The sequence below is a fragment of the Hypomesus transpacificus genome, chromosome 17 (genome assembly GCF_021917145.1).
Source record: "Hypomesus transpacificus isolate Combined female chromosome 17, fHypTra1, whole genome shotgun sequence".
Taxonomy (NCBI): Eukaryota; Metazoa; Chordata; class Actinopteri; order Osmeriformes; family Osmeridae; genus Hypomesus; species Hypomesus transpacificus.
Window position 1 is genome coordinate 4651709 of NC_061076.1, and position 23208 is coordinate 4674916.

Below are 23208 nucleotides of genomic sequence, written 5' to 3' on the forward strand. Positions count from 1 at the left end.
TGTCAACAAAGTACGTATTTGTTCAATAGTATGGTGAAGGATACTAAAACGTTAAGTTACTGCTGCTCTGTTTGCTCATGTTTTCAAAAGTTAGAATTTGCTCAGAACCGAAAGAGCTCTTAACCAAATAATTAAGAATTCTTAAGATGCATCTCGTATGTCTTACCTACTACTTCATTGTTGACAAGTACGATAACTCGGAAAGTCTGACCTATATGGGGAGTTGTGCTCCGATCTTCATGCGCACTGAAGGCACACTCCCATGCCCCTTGCTGTCGACCAATTAGACGTGGATTGTGGCAAATTGGCGCGCCGCAGTCACTTTTTCATCAGTCTGGTCAACATGCCTCAGATGAGGAAGTCAATATTCTAAGTCCTATAGTGATATAGTGAATCTCCCATTATATATATATATATATATTGCATGTTTATCATGTTTAAAATGGAATCCTCCATTTAATATATGAATATTGTGACCATCTGTCTCTCTCTCTTTCTTTCTCTCTCTCCATTCCAGACAGTACCAAATAAGTCGTGTACCATACAGTATGCATTGACAAATACAGCCTGAATTTGAATGTAAACAAATGTTCAGGACTCTTGTTCAAACATTGTGGGACACACAGACAGTCAGGAGTACTTGCACTAAAACAAAGGTCTCTGTTGGTGGCTCGATAACAAGGTCCCATGACAGCCAGTGAGCCCAGGTACTATGGCAAAGGTTCTTTTGTTAAAGGCACTTCTACACACTCCAAACACCGAGGAGGAAGTTCATAAACTCCCACAGAAGTCTGTTTGTTATCCAGGAGGAAGGAAAATAACAGATGTGACTTAAAAAATGAACCAGACCCTTTATGATGTTGAGTGCAGCACAGAGAGAGAAGGGCAGATAAGAAGGGGAGAGATGGAATCACAACCTTTGTTAAAGGAGTCTTTGTGTCAGTGTACAGTATAGTTTCATTTGTATCCCTGGCCCTCCCGGGAAGAGAGCAGATATAATTCAGTTGGCGGACAGTTTAGTTCACTCTAAACAGTGTTCACTGCATGTCCACCTGTGGATTGGAAAGCAAGGACTGTTTCATGTGACGGGAGAGATCCTTGCCAATGTGGAATATGTTGGGGGTTAACTAGCGCTTCTGTGAGAGGAATTGTATTGTGCTGCCGGGAGGTAAGAAACAGCTTGTACATTTACTGAGATTACCAATACCAAGATGGCATGCAGTCTGGAGAGCTCAAGAGAGGGACTGGACTCTTAGATAAAGCATGTGGATGAAAGCATTTGGGTATTCTATAACATAATGATGGGCCGTACACATAAACATGAACAAACCTCAATGCTAATTCCTCATTTCAAGAGAATGTACATAAGCCTTAATGCTCTTAATCTGTTAGCTATGTGGATTGTTTCCTTTTTTGCTTTAGTGCATTCTATTGTACCACACAAGTGATGCAATCTAAATTCCACATTTCTGTGGTTGTTCTTTGAGGCTTCATGAAGGATGGCTGGAGTCAAGTCCAGTGCATGTTACAGAATGGATAGAAAGCCAAGATCCTTGCTGTCAAACATGTCTGATGGTCTTTGGCTGCATTCTAAGACCTGCTTCCACTCTTTACACATGCTGGAGCGCTTTGTGTGTGTGTGTGTGTGTGTGTGTGTGTGTGTGCGTGTGTGCATGCGTTTGTGTGTGTGTGTGTGCATGTGCATGTGTTTCATCCACCAAGGACTGAATGATGGTCACCTTAAAGGTCAGAGGGTACACAACCCAGATGGATCAAGTGTGTTGTGCAGAGCACGACAGGAGCGACACATACTAGCCAAAGTGTGTGGGTCGCTACCCTGGCCAGAACCAGACTACCTGACTGTGGGTCCGTGTTGGTACAACAGCATATGGCCACCGACAGGACTAACCAGTGTAGAGAAACCAGAGGTCAGCTCAGATAACCAGGGGGGTTGCTCAGTCCCCCCTTCCTCACCCATTGTGAGGAAGCATGACCGCTCAGGGACGGCTGGTAGGAAGGGAAATATCATCCGACAGCTGCTTTCAGGAGCTGCCAAATGGTGGGGCTGGCCCTGAGGTTTCACCGGGGTCTGGTGTCAGGAGAGGTGGAACGGGGGCAGAGGAGAGAGAGGAGAGAGAGAGAGAGGAGAAGGAGAGAGAGAGAGAGAGAGAGAGAGAGAGAGAGAGAGAGAGAGAGGAGAGAGAGAGAGAGAGAGAGAGAGAAGGGGGAGGAGGGAGAGGAGAGAGAGAGAGAGAGAGAGAGAGAGAGAGAGAGAGAGAGGAGAGAGAGAGAAGGAGAGAGAGAGAGAAGGAGAGAGAGAGAAGGAGAGAGAGAGAGAGAGAGAGAGAGAAGGGGGAGAGAAGGGGGAGAGGGAGAGAGAGAGAGAGAAGGGGGAGAGAGAGAGAGAGTGAGAGAGAGAGGAGAGAGAGAGAGAGAGGAGAGAGAGAGAGAGAGAGAGAGAGAGAAGGAGAGAGAGAGAGAGAGAGAGAGAGAGAGAGGAGAGAGAGAGAAAGAGAGAGAGAGAGGAGAGAGAGATGAGAGAGAGAGAGAGAGGAGAGAGAGAAGGGAAATAATAGAGAAAGAAAGGGGGAAAGAGAAAGAAAGGTAAACGAGAAAGAGGCGAGAGAGAGGGTGAGGCGGAAGGAGAGAAAAAACACAAATAGAGAGCGCGGGAGGTGGAGGGCCAGACACGGAGCGAGGGAGAGCTGAAGCGAGAGAGTGAGAAGGAGAGGTGGCCAAGAGGGACCGGCGAGTGCCTGCTTTCACGGCTCTGTGTTGTGGGGAGCGCGCTCTGTTAGATCCTGCTGCTCTGCACTCCTCGTTCCTTGATGAGGACAGCGGGGGAGAAGAGGAATGGAGGGAAGGAGGGAGGGAGGGAAAAAAAGCGAGGGAAAGGGGCGACTGCGCGTGAACCTTGAGCGTCCCAAAGAGAGGCGGAAGGTTTTCATTTTCGTCCTTCTGGAGGTATCTTCAAGAAGAGGGGGAAGTGGGGGGGTAAAGATAGTCTCCTTTGGAGCCAGGGCTCGGGCCCCGTGCTTTCCTAAGTCTCCAGGGTGCCGCTCTGCTCTGTCCCACGCGCAAATAATACCCTCCTGCTTTTAAGTAATGCGCCATACGAAATTAAATTACGCAATCGCCCACAGGAAACTTACATCTTTAGTGTGGCCTCGCTGCTTTTCAATACACTTAAGCACGCTCGGTGCTCTGACCAATCCATTTGAAGAAAGGCTGTGGGGATGCATGGGCCCGGGCACAAGCATATATCATAACCTAAACGTTATGTATGATCAACAGGTTGCAAGACCTGTGTGTGAATGTGCTCTCTCTGTCCAGAGTAGGCTGGTCATGCAGTCGAGGGGTTTGTGAGAGGATTGGTTGTAGGCTGGGTCGGGGCATTAAGATGAGCTTTCAGTAGAAAGACAGAACCCGCTTGCAGAACAAACTGTATGGTGGTCAGTTTAATAACAACAGCAGCCAGTAGACTCATTTCAAATCCAGTATGGACTGTGATGTCATGCAGAGGTGTGCGTGTGCGTGTACGTGTGTGTGTGTGTATGTGTGTGTGGGGGGGCAACCGTCAATCGATCATTCAATCAAGCAAACTTTCCATACAGAGCACATTTCGTACTAACAACGTAACGCCACGAGCCAACGTCACCATGTGTTGAACAAGAGAGAGGACGTGGTTGACTTGAGATGAAGTCACACAGTACTGCAGCCAGCAGCTACTGACTAGGGTCATTTGCACATCTCTGTAGAAAACAGGAACCCAGCTCACACAGAGATCAGGTCTTCTGCCCTGAAAACCCTCAACCGTCCATGGCTGTATCGCGTGGTTCGGCCAAGTTCTTCTCACACACATTAAAGCAAATCATCTATCACATACAGTGCCCTCCAAAAGTATTGGAACAGTGAGGCCAATTCCTTTATTTTTGCTGTAGACTGAAAACATTTGGGCTTGACATCAAACGATGAATGTGAAACCAGAGATCAACGTTTCAGCTTTTATTTCCAGGTATTTACATCAGGATCTGATGCACAAATTAGAAAATATCACCTTTTTGTTCGAACCCACCCATTTGTCACGTGAGCAAAAGTATTGGAACATGTGACTGACAGGTGTGTTTTGTTGCCCAGGTGTGTCCTATTACATACATTATTCAATCAATAAATACCACTGAATGTCTACACTCAGGTTCAGATTGGGTAAGATAGGTTTTGTCTATGCAGACTGTATTCAGAGGTGAAAACAACATGAAAACCAGAGCGCTGTCTTTGGGTGAAAAACAAGCAATTGTGAGTCTTAGAGAAGATGGAAAATCAATCAGAGCCATTGCAGAAACATTGGCCATAGCCAGTACAACCATTTGGAATGTCCTGAAGAAGAAGAAAACTACTGGTGTACTAAGTAACAGACGTCGAACAGGTAGACCAAGGAAAACATCAGCAGTTGATGACAGAAACATTGTGAGAGCTGTAAAGAAAGACCCTAAAACAACTGTTAGTGAGATCAGCAACAACCTCCAGATGGCAGGAGTGAAGGTATCACTATCTACTGTTCGCAGAAGACTTCATGAACAAAAGTACAAGGGCTACACCAGAAGATGCAAACCACTCATTAGCAAGAAGAATAGGAAGGCCAGGCTGGAAATTGCCAAAAAGTACAGAGATGAACCTCAAAAATTCTGGGACAAAGTTTTATGGACTGATGAGACAAAGATTAACTTTTACCAAAGTGATGGAAAGGCTAAAGTTTGGAGAAAGAAAGGAACTGCTCATGATCCCAAACACACAAGCTCATCTGTGAAACACGGTGGAGGTAATGTCATGGCTTGGGCTTGCATGGCTTCTTCTGGGACGGGCTCATTAATCTTCATTGAGGATGTAACACATGATGGCAGCAGCAAAATGACCTTGGAAGTCTACAGAAACATTTTGTCTGCCAATTTAAGGAAAGATGCAACCAAACTGATTGGCAGAGCCTTCATCATGCAGCAAGATAACGACCCAAAACACACTGCCAAAACAACAAAGGAGTTCATCAGGGGCAAGAAATGGAAGGTATTAGACTGGCCAAGTCAATCTCCAGACTTAAACCCTATAGAGCATGCATTTTACCTGCTTAAGAGGAGACTGAAGGGAGGAACCCCACAAAACAAACAACAACTGAAAGAGGCTGCAGTGAAAGCCTGGGAAAGCATCAAAAAGGAAGAATGCAAAAGTTTGGTGACGTCAATGGGTCACAGACTTGCTGCAGTTATTGAAAGCAAAGGATTTGCAACTAAATATTAAGTCTTATTCACTTAAATATGTTTTAAGTATATCTGTTCCAATACTTTTGATCACATGACAAATGGGTGGATTCAAACAAAATGTGATATTTTCTTAGTTGTGCATCAGATCCTGATGTAAATACCTGGAAATAAAAGCTGAAACGTTGATCTCTGGTCTCACGTTCATTATTTGATGTCAAGCCCAAATGTTTTCAGTCTACAGCAAAAATAAAGGAATTCGCCTCACTGTTCCAATACTTTTGGAGGGCACTGTATGGTCCCCACCCCCCCCTCCTCCCTCCCCTCTTGTCCCGCCCCTCTGGTGTGAGTTGACGCGGGATGTTTTCATTTGTTGACCCGTTGCCAAATGTGTTCTCCAGGTTGTCTACTTAGTCAGGTGGGCGTGGTCTGGAGGATGTGGGAGCAGGCGGGGGCTGGTTCTAATCACTGCTGCCCCCCCCAACATCACATAAGCCTCCCACCCACTCCCTGACAGCTGCCATGCGTTAGGGAACACCTATCGACCCTTGACCCCCTAGCTCTCCTAAAATATGTTCTATTAAAACACCTTAATGAGGGGTTTACAGGCCCAATCGCAGGTTTTATATCGACCTATTAGGCGACGCAGGGAGAGGGTGGTTGGGTGGAGGGAGTTGAGGGGGTGGTTCGGGGTAGGGCGGTTGCAGAGGGGGCGGTGGGTGGCGGCTGATGTGTTGGGGTTGTCTGAGACTGAAGGAAACGATTAGTCCCAACCTATCAGGGTGTGTTTGGCCTAAAGCCTAGTTTGGTTTGAATGTCAGGAGCATTGAAAGGCCTTCAGTACTTCCAGATTAGAGGGTGTTTCTCCATGACCCGTAACTGTCCTGTGGTAAGGCTTGTTGTGTTGATCCCTACTATAGAAGGACTCCGAGACTTTGGGACGAGAGTTAGATGGAAGCGAGGGAGAGACAAGTGTTTTCTTTTTTTGTCTGACCCTTCATGTTTTCGAAATGTTTTCCTTTTCTTCTTCTCCTTTATATTGGTTTTATTTCAGACTTGTATGTCTTAAAGACATCGGTCTCTATGCACTGTCCTTCATGTGCATTCAGATATGAAACAGACATTCCACAATGGAAACCAACAGTACCATGCATCTCGTATGTGAAGTGGATGACGATTCTCGCGGCAGCCACAACGAAGCCCGTCTGTGTTTCACGTTTCTCCAAGGTGATTGTGGTGGGGACCAGGAATTTAGGCCCAGGGCCAGGTCTTGTCATCTGTGCTTCCCTGTGCACATGTGATGATCAACCCTGCTTAGCCCTCCTCTGTGACAGGATAAGTGCTCAGGAACATGGGGCGGGGGGGGGGGGATCACTCCTCATCTTGATCCTGTGTCATGTCCCAGCCCCAGACAGACGTGGGAGGGGGGAACAGTAGGGGGTATACTGTACGTTCTTTTTTATTTTCTTTCGATGTACTTCCCCCCTTTTCCTTCTCCTTTCCCTCGCGCTCTCTCTTTATTTTTTGCCCTCTCTCTCATACACATCTTTATTTCTTTCTCTCCGTTACTCCTTACTCTCTCTCTCTCTCTCTCTCTCTCTCTCTCTCTCTCTCTCTCTCTCTCTCTCTCTCTCTCTGTGTGTTCTGTCTCCTCCCTCTGCAGATGGTCCAGATAAAACTTGTGGTGTGCTCAGTCTTCCAGATTGTCTGCTTTTTTGATCCCAGATTCTCCTAAATCATCTTCCTAATTTGCCTGTGAATTAGATGGTACAAGACATGTAGTCTTTTTTTGTGGGGGGGGGGGGGGGGGGTTGGGTTGTGCAAGGGGGGGTAGAAAAAAGAGAACCGCCCCTCGACTTTACGGGAAAAGGAAGGCCTCCTCCACAATAGCGCGACCGCCAGAGTTCATCTGGCTTGGGGACAGGCTCACAGCGCTTGGCTCCGTGCACTAACATAACTCTCCTGTGGGTTGTTTTTACTTAAGGATAATTAAACCAAGGAAGAGCCCCAGTCACAACGCTGTGTACAGCACCACCACACACACACACACACTCTCACGCACACACACACACACACACAAACACACACACACACACACTCTAAAACACGCGCACACACGGGTGGCCGCGCACGCGTGCTCTAACACACGCGCACACAAACCTTTTACGGTGTGCACACGAGCTAACACGAACACACAAACTATAGGCCACAAGCGTAAACACAGTCACAAACACGTACTAAAAAAGTCTGCACTTGGAGTCACTGGAGAGGGACATACCAAAGATATATACCTATTACTTTGACATGCTCCATTATATTATATATGATATGTATATGGATAACAGCCTGATTCACGCCTATGTCCCTTTTTGGTCCTTACAGTAATAGAGTTTAGTAGCAGTGCTCCAAAACACATCTGCACACCTGGCGCTAAACCCGATTAGCCTCAAGCATGTCTCGTGGACACTGACGAAAGTGTTATCCAATATTACTGTGGCTAACCTATTCCTGTAATATGGAGTCTATTGTGACCCATAAACGAAAGCAGTCTCGTAAGCAGTGTGTTTAGATGATTATGTGTGGGGGTGTGGCAGAGACGGAGTGTACTTCTAGCTCCGTTTCTGGGTGCCGTTCAGCCCATGTTCCCGAAAAAAGGAATGAACTAAATCATCGAATGGGTGTTGATTTCTCCTCTTGCCGCTTGCGACAGCAGATCAAGGGATTCTGTAGTGGAAGTACTGTAGCAAGAAGGAAGGGGACGAGGGGGCCGAAGGGGGGGGGGGGGGGGGGGGGGGGGCGGTGTGTGTGTGTGGGGGGGGGGGGGGGGGCGGTGGGGGGGCTGAGGTTGAGGGGGGTTGCAGCCTTGCAGCCACAGAAACAGTTTGCAACCCAGAAGCGCTCATAAATGCCGTCTTCAGTTCATGTGTAACCTCATAAGCCTATAAACACCCATCAGGGCCAGCATGACTGCGCGGTGGAAAACAACGTTACAATATTATCTGGAGATTAGCGCCCGTACACATACGCAGTCAGCCGCAAGCCCTCAGATGTGCTCCCTAAAAGACCAGTAATTGGATCAAGAGGCGTTCAGATGAGATGTCATCATGGGGGGAATGTGCTCCCCCCCCCCCCCTCCCAACCTTATAATCATCCTCTAACTCCTAATCCCCCCCTTCCAGCCAATCACCGTTAATTGTAATCGAGTCATTGGATGCCAGTCGGGGATGTGTGAGTAAATATAGCCCTTACAGTACAGGAATGTGCTTCCATTTCAGGAGGCTTCTCTGAACTGTCAATTTTATGTTTCTGATTGGTTAATGGATGGCCTGGTTTTGGCAGTGGGAGGCTGGGTGTGGAGGGGTCGAGGGAGAAGGGAGAGTGGGGTAAATAAGATGGTGCTCTGTGTGATGCTAACGGCCAGCTGCTAACAGGGCCCAGGGCCGATGATCATGTGATTTGCATTTATCAGCCATACTTTAGAGACTGAGATCATGTCATATGATCTTTACAAATAAAAAACAAAAACAGTGCATAAAAACAGTGCATGTACTGTACAAATATTACTGTACGTCAACTCTGCAGCTGACATCTGACTGCTAATACGGTAAAAAACATTGTTTCTAAGTACGCCAAAAAGTGACCACACCAGAAGTTGGTCCACTGCATTTACAAAGCAACATTTCCCTGGACTTTAGAGAACTTATGTAACCCAGTTTAAAAATCTGACGGACCGTTCCACTTGCACACCTGTCCATGCTAAGGCGAGGTCAGCGGGGAGGACTTTTTCGTGTGTGCCAGGGCGTTGCTGTTTCTAGGTTCCTAGTTCGTTTGTTGAAGTTGACAACTCTGTTACGCCCCAGTTTGCCTCAGGCAGAGTAAAACAGGAAGTTGGTTCCAGCCACAGCATGTGTTTAAGTAGATCCTGGTGTCACTGTTTCATTATTTCCAACAGTTTTTCTCACCTTTTTCTCACATGCAAATCACAGCAGTGGAGCGACCAACAGTCGTGTGGGGTTGATCTTGAGATCCATCCTACCATGATAAAAACGTTACTCTCGTAACAGATGAGCCAGCCACACCAGTATTTGACATCCAAGCTGGGTTGACAGAGGTCCCTTCCTGTCCTCAAGAGGTCTAGAGGAGGTAATGATTGGACTCAGGAGAAGTGGCAGCGATCCAAGTGCAGGCTTTTAATAGTAGTTTAGAGTCGTCAAGCAGGCACAGGTCGTCAACAGGCAAACAGAGCAAGGCAGGCAAATCTAACGGATAGTCGGGTCACAGGCTTGGGTCGAACAGGGGCTGGCAGGGATGTCAGAGGCTAGGCACAGAGCAGGCATGGCTGTCAATTAGGGGTCGTTATGTCGGTTTCTAAGAATCCAAAGGGAAGAGCGGGAGAATGGTCGAGACACAAACAAAGGTTGGGCACACATAAATCTCGATGACAGGTAACGCTCGGTATTGCAGGTAAAGAATCACTAACAAGACTTTGCAGTGAAGAAACAGGCTAAGCTGGTATATATAGACTGACATATCTAATCAGGTAAAGGAGATGCAGGTGTGTGTGTGAGGAATTTCAAAACCCTGGTGACTGGGAGGTGAGCCACCATTGTCTAAAGGATGAAGAAGGTGTAGAAGGAGGAATGAAATGGTTTCCTCTCTGTGGTAGAGGTCTTCCCACAGGGAGGAAGGCTGGCGGTTGAAAGCTTGACCTCTAGCATGCTGTCCAGACCTCTGCACCGTCAACACATGGATGGAATTACAAACTGATGATTAAATCAGCATCTCTCTGATCCAGCTCTCACTCTCACCTGACTGCCGCTAATTATCCTGGGTGTGTGCTGTGTTTGTGTGCGATTTGCATGTCTCTCTGTGTGTGTGTGTGCGTGTGTGCGCGTTTTGCATCGCTTGTGTGTACGTGCTCGTGTGTGTGTGTGTGTAATCCTGAAAACAAACAGAGAAACAGTGGTCCACTGCAGCCTCCTGTTCTGTGTCTGTGCCAGCAGGCCTGTGCAGGTCACTGCAGCTGGCTTCGCACCCTGCTCAGCTGTGTTGGGGCCGTGCACTCACAGTGGAACTGATGGGCCACAGGTGGTGGATAATGGACATGGTGCTGTTATAAATCCAATTCAATAAAACATTCTCTTACTGTCTGTGTCTGTGTGTGTGTGTCTCTCTCTCTCTCTCTCTCTCTCTCTCTCTCTCTCTCTCTCTCTCTCTCTCTCTCTCTCTCTCTCTCTCTCATGCGCTTTCTGTTGCTTTATCTCTGTAATTCTCTTTCTCTTTTTTCTCAAAAAAGTCTTAAACACCTATGAAGCCACCATGATGGATTTTTCCTTGAATGGAATTTTTTTGAAAACCCCCCAAAAAAGCCCCAAATACCGCACAGGATTCATGTGCCCCCAAAGTTTAATAACTATGCAGCTATTTTCTGTGCGCCTGACTCAATGTCCTGCACACACACATCCTACCAAAACACTCACACATCCCACACTCTCACTCTCCATCTTCTCTTTCTCTCTCTCTCTCTCTCTCTCTCTCTCTCTCTCTCTCTCTCTCTCTCTCTCTCTCTCTCTCTCTCTCTGTCTCTTTCTCTCTCTCTCTCTCTCTCTCCTTTTCCGCCCCGCAAATTTAGACTGATGTCTGATGTCCTCTGAAGGCTGCTGTGCTTTCCCCTCTAACTGCTCAGACTCTGCTTCAGGGCTAATCTGGTAGTATTGGTTGATTTAATGGAACATTAGGAGTGGCGTGCTGCCCTCCTGGTACCTCGGGTGTCTACTAATGACTACCCCAGAGACAGCTTAGAACAGATTTAATATTCACTGTAAATCTAGCTGCTTGCTAGGCACCAGACTTAACTAGACTCTGCTTTATGGACCAGAGTGGCGACTGAGGTTCCACCCTGCCTGTGTACTGTGCATGGGACTGTTGCTTTGCCTGATGTTTGTGGCTCTCTTACTGTACCCGAGACTGCAGGCATCCCTCCCCCGCTTATTGTCAGGGATCAATCATCGGTAATTTGACAATGATATGTCTCTCTAACTTCCCCCCCCTGCTGAAAGCGAGCTGCAGAGAGAGGACGAAAGAGAGAGCGGGAAGGCCAGAGAGAGGGAGAGAGAGGAGGGAAGAAAGAAAGAGGGTGATTTAAAACCCTTAGAGTCAGACATCTAGCCTCTCTCCATGTCTCCACCCTCTGTCTCTCCTCCATCCTGGCCTTGATTATGTCCATTTCTCTCTCCTTCTGTCCCCTCTGTTCGTCCGCGTTCTGTAGCTCTGCCCTTCTGTCCATCAGTCATTCCAGTTTCCTGCCCTCTGTTCCTCCACCCCCCTCTACTCCTCAGGTATCATGTACTTGGACAACCAAATGTGCAACCTCCTACTCCAGATTAGGAAAACCTGATCTGGAGTAGGAGGATGAGGTGGAGGAGGAGGTAAAGGTGGATATGAGGAGGTGGAGGGACATGAGATGACTGACTGGGTGGAATCTGGTAACATGGGGGGTGACTGGGTTATTGAGGTGCATATGACATGGCAGACTGCAGACAAACGTTCCTGCAAGCTTTTCTAATAAGAATCCAAAGGCTTACTTCTCTGCAACACTTTACATTAATGTGACAACAGCAACCAAACAACTAGCTAAAAAGCAACACCTTTAGTAAAAACAGTGTTTGTAGAAAGGAACAGCCATGACATTAACCTTTATACTAAGGTTGAATACCCCATACCAAGTTTCACTACTAATGTGTAATAACTAATACTGCTAAACTGTAATGCAGTCTAACTACACAACAATTCCTGTGTAACTATACCATATGCTGGAGCTAATGTGACCTTAATGTCAAAGGTTGCCTGCATCTAGTACAGTCACTCTCTATCTGGACCATATGACCCACTTCTCTGGTCTACATCAGGTCTGATTTGCAAAAGTTGCTTTGCATGAACTTTCAAGTGAATTCATTTGAATAATATAGAACATTCTATTACCATACTTCATGCATGCTTGAACTAGGTTTGGGTGTGTCCTTAGCAGGGAGTGTGTGTGAGTGTAATGTGTATCTATTTTGTGTGTATGTGTGAGTGAGGGGTTTGTATGGGTGCCGGAACACCACTCCCTCGCAGGACCCCCCCGCTACTGTATGTAACGCTGCTGAAAGACGCACATGACACAGCATATAGCCCAGCAGAACTATGACTGCCCCTCCCTCCCTCCCTCGCTCACTTCTCCTCTTCTTGTTGCAGTTGCGTTCGTGCGCCCCGGGAAGATTACAAAGAGGCGCTTTGTGAGGGGATGCAGCTGCTGAAATCCCACCAGATCCAGCTGAAGAGAGAAGGGAGCAGGTGGGTCAACAACCAGACCCCTCCGTTCCCAGAATATCAGGCTGCAGAGCTGACACACACACACACAGGCACACATACACACAAACACAGGAAAACAGACACACACACACAAACACACACAAACAGACACACACACACAAACACAGGCCCGCACTCATAGACACGCCCCTGAAACAACCCCCCTTTGCCACAAAAATCATACAAACAAACAAACAAATGAAAAAATTAAAACAACCGCTTCGACCTCCACTAAACGACTGCCCACACTCTAACAAGTGAGCGACACTTCCATCGCCGTGACAATGGTGCATCACATGATAAGAAACAAACAACAACACTGACAATCCATGCAAGTGAAACAAAGTCACACACACTTCAAAAAGTCCATGTTCAACACCATTTAGAACACGGTTGTTATTTGCTGGAAGCACACAAAGCATAAACATGAATTTACTGCTTGGAAAGCTGTCATTTGGAGCCGTGCCCCTCCAGAGGGGTGGGAGAGAGGGAGATGAGCGCTGATGACGAGACCTCAGATAGCTGAGGGGGTTGTGGGGCGGTCAGGAGAGGCCAAGGGAGGAAAGATGCCGTTATCTCGGTGAATCTGACATTTTTGCAGGTTAAAGTGCTGCCAGAATGTGGGCTTACTGTATCACCACAGGGGCGCTGGTAAGATGACCCTCATTCAGCTCTCAGAGAAAGGAGGAAGTGGAGAGGGAGAGTGAAAGAGGAAAGGACTGGAAGAGACGGGTGGAACGAAGAGAGAGGAAGCAATGCAGGGCACCGTCTTGTTGGGCTGGCATATCTGCTTTCGTATCATCCCTTTCTTTGTTTGTACGTTGCTGAACTCATGCTAGGAGTACTTTTTAGGGATTTAAATTAGGATGAATTAACAGGATGGTTCAAAATCTTTGCTAGATACTTTGTCTGGCTTTAATTCCAACCTTGCGTGAGATAAGAGCCCTTGAAGTTGAGAACGGATGTTGGGGGACACTTTTGCTGTTTTTTGTATTATAATGTTGCAAAGCCTCCATTCTCTCCTAGAATCATTTGCAGAGGGTGCTCTGTTTAAAATAATATATGCAGTCTCCACGAACATATGACCAAAACACTGATGAATATTGAATGAACTTTGCATATGTTTTCTCGATGCTGTCATGTTTCATAAACAACCCTTTTGATAACCATAAAATAAATATGTAAATGAGTAACGGGGGAGTTTGGCGAGGAGGAGTCTGGGATATCTGAACTGCTCTTCATCTTAGAATACTGGTCTGTGGCTGGTGTACTTAATAGTCAGGAAATCCCCTGTTATTGCACACACACATACAGTACACCATCACACACACACAGAAGCACACGAAATGTTGCACATACAAACACACACGCACACACTTTCTCTCACACACACATGACAACACATGGACAGACAGAGTGTTTCTATTACACTGTCTATGAGTTCTACACCTACACACACAAACACCCCCCCTTACACACATATAACCCCCCCCACACACACACACACACACACACACACACACACACACACACACACACACACACACACACACTCCTTCCCCGTGCTCTAATTTTGCTGTGTCCTCTGTTGATAACAAGGTCTTCAGTCCCAGCCTCAGTGTGCTCGTAGAAAGGCTGCTTGCTACTCCTCGGCCAGCCGGCTCCCCTGCCAGGCCTGCTTCCCCCTGAAAGAGCCCGGTGTCCCTCAGACACTTAGTATTCCTGCCCAGCCACCCTCGGCTACATCCTTATCACCACCCCCCCGCCCCCACCCCCCGCCCCTCAGACCCCCAGCTACAGTCCTCACAGCCCATCGGAAAAACTCCACAAGGAACCTTTTTTCAATCTATTTTCTTGGAAATGGTTTGAGATCTCAAGAGGTCGTGGGCCTTGAGTTGTGTAGACAGCAGTTTCACTTGGATGTTGGTGGCACGTTGGACAACCTCCTCACGAGTTCTGCCCAAGGCCAGTGGAGATTAGCCTTTTGAGAGGTTGTGTGTGTGAGAGGGCTGTATAGGTGATGGGCTGGTTGGTTATTACGTCTATCTGAGAGCACTGCTGGCTGGTTGGGTATCTGCCTGTCTGTCTGTCTGTGTGCTAACCGGCTGACTGAAGAAATGAATGCTGTATGCCTGGCTGGTTGGCTGGCTGGTTTCCTTGCTGACTGGCTGTCTGACTGGTTGTCTGGACAGACTGGGGATTTCATTCTCAGAGTCTGGGCCTAGCACCCACTCTTCACGTGTTTTCGAGGAAAGGCCTTTCCTTGCTAATCAGTCATTCTTATGCATCAGATACTGACACTAAGCGTTGGGTCGTTTGCCATGCGGATTCCATGCGCTGGTTTCCGTGCGCGAGCGCGCCTGTGTGCCTGTCATGTGCGACGCGCTGCAGAGGGAGGTGCATCTCCGAGTTCCTCTTCCTTCCAGACATCTGGTTCTCCACGTCTCCACATGGCAAAGTGTGGGAAGCTGGGAACGACTGGACCTCATCAATTCACTAATAGTTTCAATAAGTATGGATGTGTTCATGCTGTGTGTGCGTGTATGTTGTGTGTGTGTGCGTGTGTGAGAGAGAGTGATGGATATCACAAGGTTTTGTGGTGGTTTCCTGAAGCCATTGTCCCCAGCCACAGGCCTTAAAATGAATCTTCATCATGTCAGATAGCTGTCGTTGCCCCTCAGTCCACTTTCACAGCACTCCTGACTGACTTCAGGCTGGAGCTCATCCCCCCACAATGTATCATTCCAATTCTATGGTTCCCTGACTCAAAGACACCTCACCCTCAAGTCCCTCCCTTCCTATATCCCTCCTCACTCCCTCCCCTCCTCCATCCCTTCTCACTACCTACCTTTCTCCAATACTCCTTCCTCCCAACCTTCTTCCTGCGTCTCACTGGAGTGTGGGGCATGCGTGCTCAGATAGACAACCGAGGGGGCAGACAGCGACCGGGAAGGCTAAGAGAGAGAGATAGAGACGAAGATGGATATGCAGTACATGCAAGAGAGAGCGGGGGGGGGGGGGGGACCACAGAAGACAGAGAGAGCTCCAAAGTTGGGTAGGGGGGGTGAGAGAGGTGAAGAGAGGAGACGGAGAAAGAGAGACCGGGAGAGAGACCGGGACAGAGGCTGGGAGAGGAGAGTGGAAAAAAAAGAGGTTTGGAGCGATGGAGAGGAGGAGGAGGGGGGGGGTTGTCTCGGGGCCAGCGTGGTTTGTTTTCAAAGGGCCGTGCTGAGGATGTGTTGAGAGGTGGAGGAGCAGAGAGAGCTCTCTGGTTTGGGTTTCGCCACCCCAGGACACAGCTGGGGAGGAGGGGGGGTGAGGTGGGGGGGGAGGGGGGGGGGGGTGGGAGGGGAGGGGGGGGGGGGGCGGTTGAGGGTTTGGGGGGGAGGGAGGGGTACCACAACAAGGGTTTTTCTTTCAACAACAGAACCCACAGCAGTGGGTCTGCATTGCACGTGCGTGAGCCTGCGTGAGCGTGCGTGAGCGTGCGTGCGCGTGTGTCGTGGGCATGAACATCATGTGTCTGTATAGTGTTTATGGAGTATGCTGAATCGTATGGGCTTTGATGGCAGTTCTATAGTCAGTACAGAAAGAGAACATACTGCAATGCCGCAATAGTAAGTCACTCATTCGATTAATCATCAATGGAGAGGAAAAAAATAACAACTTCAATAAAGGGAAGTAAAAAATGTCTGTCTGGATGGTGAAGTAACTGTCATGAGTGCCCAGCAGCGTTCATTTCCTTATTTTGCCGCTGGGGCAGTGACACGCTAGCGATAAGCATCGAAGCAGAGCGACCTGCTTTGCATGGACAAATGACCAGGCTTGGAGAGAGAGGAGCACATGGGAAAACCTGGCTCATTTGGTTATTCAAAGGCTCTTCACTCTCCCTGTTCGAGCACGGCCAGGCCCCGCTCACTCGCGGCTGCCTCGGCCCTCCAACATGTCTGCAAATGCAAAATCCCATGCAAAGAGTCCCATTTGCATCTCCCTGTCTCCGTTCAGACTCACCCGTTAGACACCACCTGTGGTTTGATTAATTATCCACAAGTAGCTTTATGAAGCGCAGCCACAGAATATTTTGGATAACTTCTGTAATGCCTTTTTGCCTTTGACATTAGCGTGATATTGATGGAGGGAAGGGGTGAGTGAAATAAGTTTGCATTGTAAAGATGACCTCTCCAAACATTGCTCTTCACTCATGGTCATAAAGTAATGTGAATGTTTTTATGAGTTTAACTGACTGCCTGTAGCAATAGGCAGATGACAGCGACGCCATCTCCAACCTACTAACGACCGCCTCAGCTGGTCCATCAGATCTGTCCAAGGCAGGACAGGCTTTCACACTCAAATGTGCCTGCAGTAGCTGCTCTGCTTATCGAACACTAGCTGGCTCCGTGCGTTCACTTTCTGTTTTCTGCCCAGCTCTTGTGATGTCATCACCTGGCGCCAGAACAGAATCACCACGGGCTGGTTTGCAATCACTATTATTCATTTTCTTCGGTTTCAGGTCTTTACCCCTTAAAACGTCTCCTTTACGCCCTCCTCCCTTGAATAAAAGAAAAGAACATGATATACATCTAGAATGCAAATATAAAAGCCTTCAGACGGCTTGTCTGGCTGTTTTATGGTCTCAAAGGCTGTGTTGATGCCAAACAGTGAGGCTGGTACTGAGACTGGAGCTGTGTTTCCTGCCAAATACTGAAGCTGGTGCTCTGGCTGTGGCTGCTGGTGTTATTTCCATCAGGCTGGTGTAGACCTGGGAAGAAGTCAAGCAACAGTGCTGTAGCTAGGCAGGTGCCAAGAATATAATTTTCCTTAAGTGCTTACAACTGTAAAAACCCAAAGTTGATTCCCTGAGACTCAAAGTAATTACAGCCCAATTTCAACTGCAGAAAAAGACTTAGACCCTTAGTATTCGCAGAACCCCAGATACTTAATGTGGTCTGTCTAATATTTGTTTTATTTGAATGTTTTAACTTTCAAGTTCATAATTTATGTAGGCCATGTGTGATTCTTCTTGAAAGAACGCCACTGCCTGTGGTTAACCCGGAGACCATGAATCACGGTGGACATCTTGTATTTCTGTATCATTACCATTATGGGAAAGCATAACCCAGAGTAGGACAGCCATCTCACAGTAATCTGGTCTCTGTCACATCTATCCAGACTCACAGTTACCAGTCAGTGGTTAATATGGCCTGCCTGCCTGCCTGCCTGCCTGCCTGCCTGCCTGCCTGCCTGCCTGCCTGCCTGCCTGCCTGCCTGCCTGCCTGCCTGCCTGCGTACCTGCCTGCCTGCTTGCCTTGGAAGTAAGGTGTAGTGGTCGGGGAAAGGGGGGTTCAAGTAACAGTGAAAAGGGGGTATGGGGTAGGTGGTAAGTGCCAGGGGTTATGGAGCAGGGGGAAGAGGTTAGGGGGGAAGAGGTTAGGGGGGAAGGGGTTAGGGGGAAGGGGTTAGGGGGGAAGGGGTTAGGGGGGAAGGGGTTAGGGGGGAAGGCTGCAGGCAGACAGGCACCGTGACGGTGCACCTGTCGGAGAGGAAGGCCTGGATAATCACTCTAAGCTGGACGTGAAGCAGCCATGTGCACTGAAGGGCACAGTCTGGGACGAGAGGCTCCTTGGTCTGGAGGAGAGGGGGGAGGGAATAGTCGGAAAAGAGAAGGGGTGAGCAGGGGAGGGCAGGGTGCGCATGGTGGGGGAACGAGGGACCATCCTTGTTTCATTTGAGATGGATGATGTTGTCTTAGGCCACGCCCATATCCTTTCGACAGCCTTCAATCTGAAACTGCTCTGAAGGGAATTCTCTTCTGGGCCTCTCTGTCTCCTTCTATCATCTCTCTCTCTCTCTCTCTCTCTCTCTCTCTCTCTCTCTCTCTCTCTCTGTATTTCTCTCTGTGTCGCACACACACACACACACACACTCTCTCTTTCTGCTGACTCATCATCCTCTGTCAGAATCCCGCCTCCATGAAAGTACCCCGGATTGCCATTGGCTCCCTCAGGCGTGGCTGTGGAACAGAGAGAGCTGCAGGTCGGAACTTGAGTCATTCTCTGGGAAAGAACACAGGCGTTCCGTGGAGGTTCCGTGGAACACACTCTCAGTTGTGTTCTGTTGACCAAGGGTGAGGTTGAGCTCCCTGCACAGCTCTGGAGGCTGGACCACACAGTGTGTGCAAACCTGACCCTCGGACACACCTCTCTTCCAGCGGGCGTGTGCGTGTGGGTCTGTACGCGTGCGTGTGCATGTGTGTGTACACCGGTGTCTGTGTGTGTGTGTTTATGTGTGTGTCCGTGTGTGTGTGTGTGTCTGATTACACATGGGTGTTTTCCCTCAACAAACAAAGGCAGCCTCACGCCCCGGCGCTCAGCAGAGAGGAGATGCACTGCCGGTCCTGTCCGCCCTCTTACCCAGAGAAACGAGCTGCCACTGACAGCCAGGAACTCCTTATGATTCCGTCATGCGTCATTCTGGACACGAGGCCAGCCGGTGGAAAATGCCGACTGTAGATTTAAAGTGGTTTTAACAATCGCTTAATGACTGATTCAGGGAATCCATTCGAGTTTTTGTCTGGGGGTCACTGCTGTTAGTTGGCTAAGTAGGATAAATATTCTCAGTAAACATCAAAGCACAAACCGGGCCAAATAAGATACTCCTTTCTGTTTTCAGTTTAGAATTTCCTCCATGTTTGTGTTGCTTTCTAAAATGCTGTTCCTGGATGGAAGGCATGTACGTGCAATCTCCCTGTGGTCTGATTTACCGCAGTCAGACAATCCCATTCTGATGTGTGTTGATGTTTGTGTGTGTCTAGTTTGGTTAATTGAATTGGTCAGGCACATGTAAACACATCACGTCTGCTAGGATTCTCCTTCTCTAAGTTCTGACCGCTGCAAACATTCAAGCTCAGGGTCTCACGTCTCAGAATCGAAGGCCTCTCTCTCTCTTCATCGCTCATTTCTCTCCACAGTGTGAACTTCTGAAGCGCCTTAAGATTAAACTTAGCCAACTGTCTTGCTACGGCTCTGGAGATGGGCCAGTGTGTGCCTTTTTCGTTGCTTTGAAATCAATTCAGAGCTCAAATTAAACACCCATGACTGAATGTGATAGCAATTAGTCTCCTGCCTGCGTTCTTCACCTCTAACACTTGATCTCCAGACTTGTTAGCTGCTAATTTTTTTTTCTCGTGCTCTAGAATGTTGTGGAACAGTTTTAATAAGTAACACGATGCCAAGTAGTTAAAGGTCTTTGATTATTTGTGCAATGCCTTGTACATATCTGATATCTGTTATATATGACATTAAATGTATTTTGGTTTCTGAAATGGGCCAAAAGAGAAATTATGCCAGGGTGCAACAGTACAGTACCAAGTGGCTAACCCTCCTGTGCTCACAACTTTACACATTCAACCAATTTCATGAAGCTTGACATTTTGAGTAAAACAAACTTGTACACTTATCGCTATCGTGGTGAGTTCTTCTGCTGAGTGTAGACGGAGAAAACGCAAAAGACCCACTTTTCAACAGGTTCTTACCAAGCACTGGAACTGAACTGAGCTTTTTAAATGTGCATAACGTGGATCCTGTCTGCAGCTTGTCAATGTGCTTCCACTTACATCCACTACAACTGCTTTTTTTTCCTTCTCTCTTTCTCCCTCTACCCTCACCCCCCTCCCCCCCCATCTCTTTCCCTCCTCCACCTCTATCTCTTCTCGCCCCAGCAGACCCCCCCGGGGAGGAGTTTGAAGTGGTGTTCCCTGGACTCGGTTGAGTTTCCAGCCTGGTGTTGTTGTGTCTGGAGGCCGGAGCTTGGCAGGGCTGGATGTGAGGCTGAAATCGGAATCGAATGCTGAGCACTGCACACCCCAGGAGGACGTGGTTACTTTGCTCCTTTCAGAGACGGCGGCAATGGGGGGGGAGGGGGGGGGGGGGGGGTTGAGGTGGTTGAGGTTTCTCTGTGTCTGGGACCAGGCTCCCTGCTTAGGGACAAGGGGATTCAACCCCCTTCCTCCCTATCCCTTCCTCCAGGCTGTCAGGAAGTCTACCATTCTTCTCATTGGTGGAGGTTTTCAGACATCAGACTATTTCATCCGAAACGTTGGTTTAAAATCCAACGACCATAACGCTGCAGGGGAATGAACGATGGATGTTATTCTTGTGTCCCTGGGTGTCTTATTGTGTTTCATGTAAACAACTGCTTTTTATTTGCATGTTTTGCCCCTCTTGGCATTAACAGAAATGTTACATAAAAACAAATTAGGTCAACGGTTCATGTTTCAGGTATCAGGGTTTGTTGAGAACATACCGTGTTGTGCGGTAATTCTTTCCTTGTCTGTCGAGTAAAAATCAGCCCCCCTTTGATGACTCGTGTTTCCTGGGGAGGCAAGGGAGGGGGGTAGAGGTGTGGTTAGCCCTGGCAGCGTTGAGGGGGAAGCTGACACCTTACTGGGCTGCTACTGGGCCTCACTAGGGAGGCACTCTGCAACCTGTTGGGCCCCATACACGCACGCACACAAACACATACTCAGACACATCCCACATATTCATTTGTCACCCGAAAAAACACCTACACAGACGTAGATACGTAAACGCACATACCACGTCTTCACATAAACACACACGCACACAAACACACACAGACCTACACGTATACACACACAGACACACACACAGTCTCATTACAGCAGGGTCCCCTACCATGGTCAGGCTTGAGGTAGCATGTAATCTGTATGTTTTATTGGCCACTGGTTGGACACAGCTAATAACTTCCTGAGGGAGCCCCCAGCGAGCCCCCCTCCCCCCACTCCCCACCCCTCCCCCTGCCCTCTCTCCTCTGTGACTGACTAACCGGCTCTCAGGTTATGGGCTCAGACAATTTCAGCCCTCTCTTCTAAACGTTTTTTTATGACATCGCATTGGCATAAATGTGCTGTGTCCCTGCCCTAGCTTGTTTCACTATGTTGAACCGTGAGAGAAGGATTACAGACTTACATAGTGTGATATTCATTTTATATTAGATTCCATAAAACATTTTCTTGTAAGTACAGCTTTGGTTTGATGGTATTTGCGGTCTGGTTTGGGGGAATCATCTCTTTCTCCAAGATTCTGCTTCCTTTTTGATGTCTCGCCAACCGACAGTGCATCAGCAACGACAGCATTTATGAAAATATCCAAGTGCCTTCATTTAAACATCCTTCAAATAAAACATGTGTCCAAGATTGAATCTGAATGACTAATTGAATGACTGTATCATGATGTTCTCCTGAAATTCAATTAGAAATACTGAATGCACAGTAGAGATGGACCAGAGGGTTGAGCCAATATCTTGCTCCTCCTCCTCCTCCTCCTCCTGCACATCCACCCTCCCCTCCCTCTCGTTTCCCCATCCACTTGAATCCCTTCTTCCAACACCTAATGCTCCTGTTTGTTCCCCAACGCCTTCTTTAACTCCTTCATTTCTTCATCTCCCTTGTGCGCCTCTCTTCCTCCATCTCTCCTTTCCTCCTTTCCTCCTTCCTCAGCAACCCTCTCCTCCTCCTTCCTCCTCCTCCTCCTCCTCCTCTGAGTGTGTGACTCAATTTTTTTCCATTGTGCCCAGCTGGGACGAGAGATGGTCAACACTTTACCAATTATGAGCGTAATTGGGACTAATAGATTTATCACACATTCCTTCCTTGCTGACAAGCAGATGTCTGAGTATTGACGTGCTGGTGCTGTCAATACACCGCATGCCAGTCACATCTCATCTGATCCACAGGTATGTCTGGAAAAAGAAAAATATGATCCAACTCAATTTACACTTAATCCTGTTTGGTCCCCAAAAAATGAAATACATACACTACACATTTTGTATGGTTAAATTATATTAGTTTTTATCATTGCTCATGAAGATTTCTTTAGAAGAAGTTCATTTGATATTCAAAATACATCTGCTGATCAACTTCTGGATCCAGTTTCCAAATGACACTACCTGACTGACTTCATCATAAGGAAAATTTCTTATGAGGCATGCTGTTCTCATAAAGAATGTTCTTTCAATCTTTTCATACAGATGCATGATTATTGATTCACATTGAAGCATCTAAACCTGTGTGGGAGGCTGTGGATGTGTACTGTAGGTGTTTATGAGAGCGTGGGTTTTTCTGCTGGATCGTCTGGTATGTTTATACTGTGAAAACATCAATAAAGGAATCAAATTTCTCTTTCATCAGAATGTATTCAATGATACATTACAGAGTCCTGTTCTTTGAGTTGTACTCCACTGAGAGTTAGTAGGAGAGTCTCCCTCCCTCTCTCTCTCACTATCTCCCCTTCTCGCGTCCTATCTCTTCCTCCTCTCTTTCCCTCTCTCTCTCTTCGTCCATGCCTTGGTGATGGGACCTTTGGGGAGCAGGGAACAGATGGGTTTCAAACGCCTTCCTCCCCAAACAGGATATAGATGATGAGTAGGTCTGGTGCTCCCCTGAGCAGAGATCAAATGGAGGCATCCCCCCCCCCCCCCCGGCCCAACACCATCCTCCCTCCACCCCCCCCCCCCCCCGGTCCCACCCTCTCCACAGGGTTGGGGTTCGGGATGGACGGAGCCTGGGAAGAGGAAGAGCAGGAGA

The 23208-nt window shown here is 47.9% G+C and overlaps 1 long non-coding RNA gene across 1 annotated transcript; it reads left to right on the forward strand.

The window, feature by feature from the left end:
* Window positions 1–683: 683 nt before the first annotated feature.
* On the forward strand, window positions 684–22796 carry LOC124480063. The gene is made up of 3 exons (XR_006957504.1): window positions 684–1168; window positions 12489–12587; window positions 20326–22796. It is a non-coding gene; the product is annotated as an uncharacterized LOC124480063 (long non-coding RNA).
* Window positions 22797–23208: the final 412 nt, after the last annotated feature.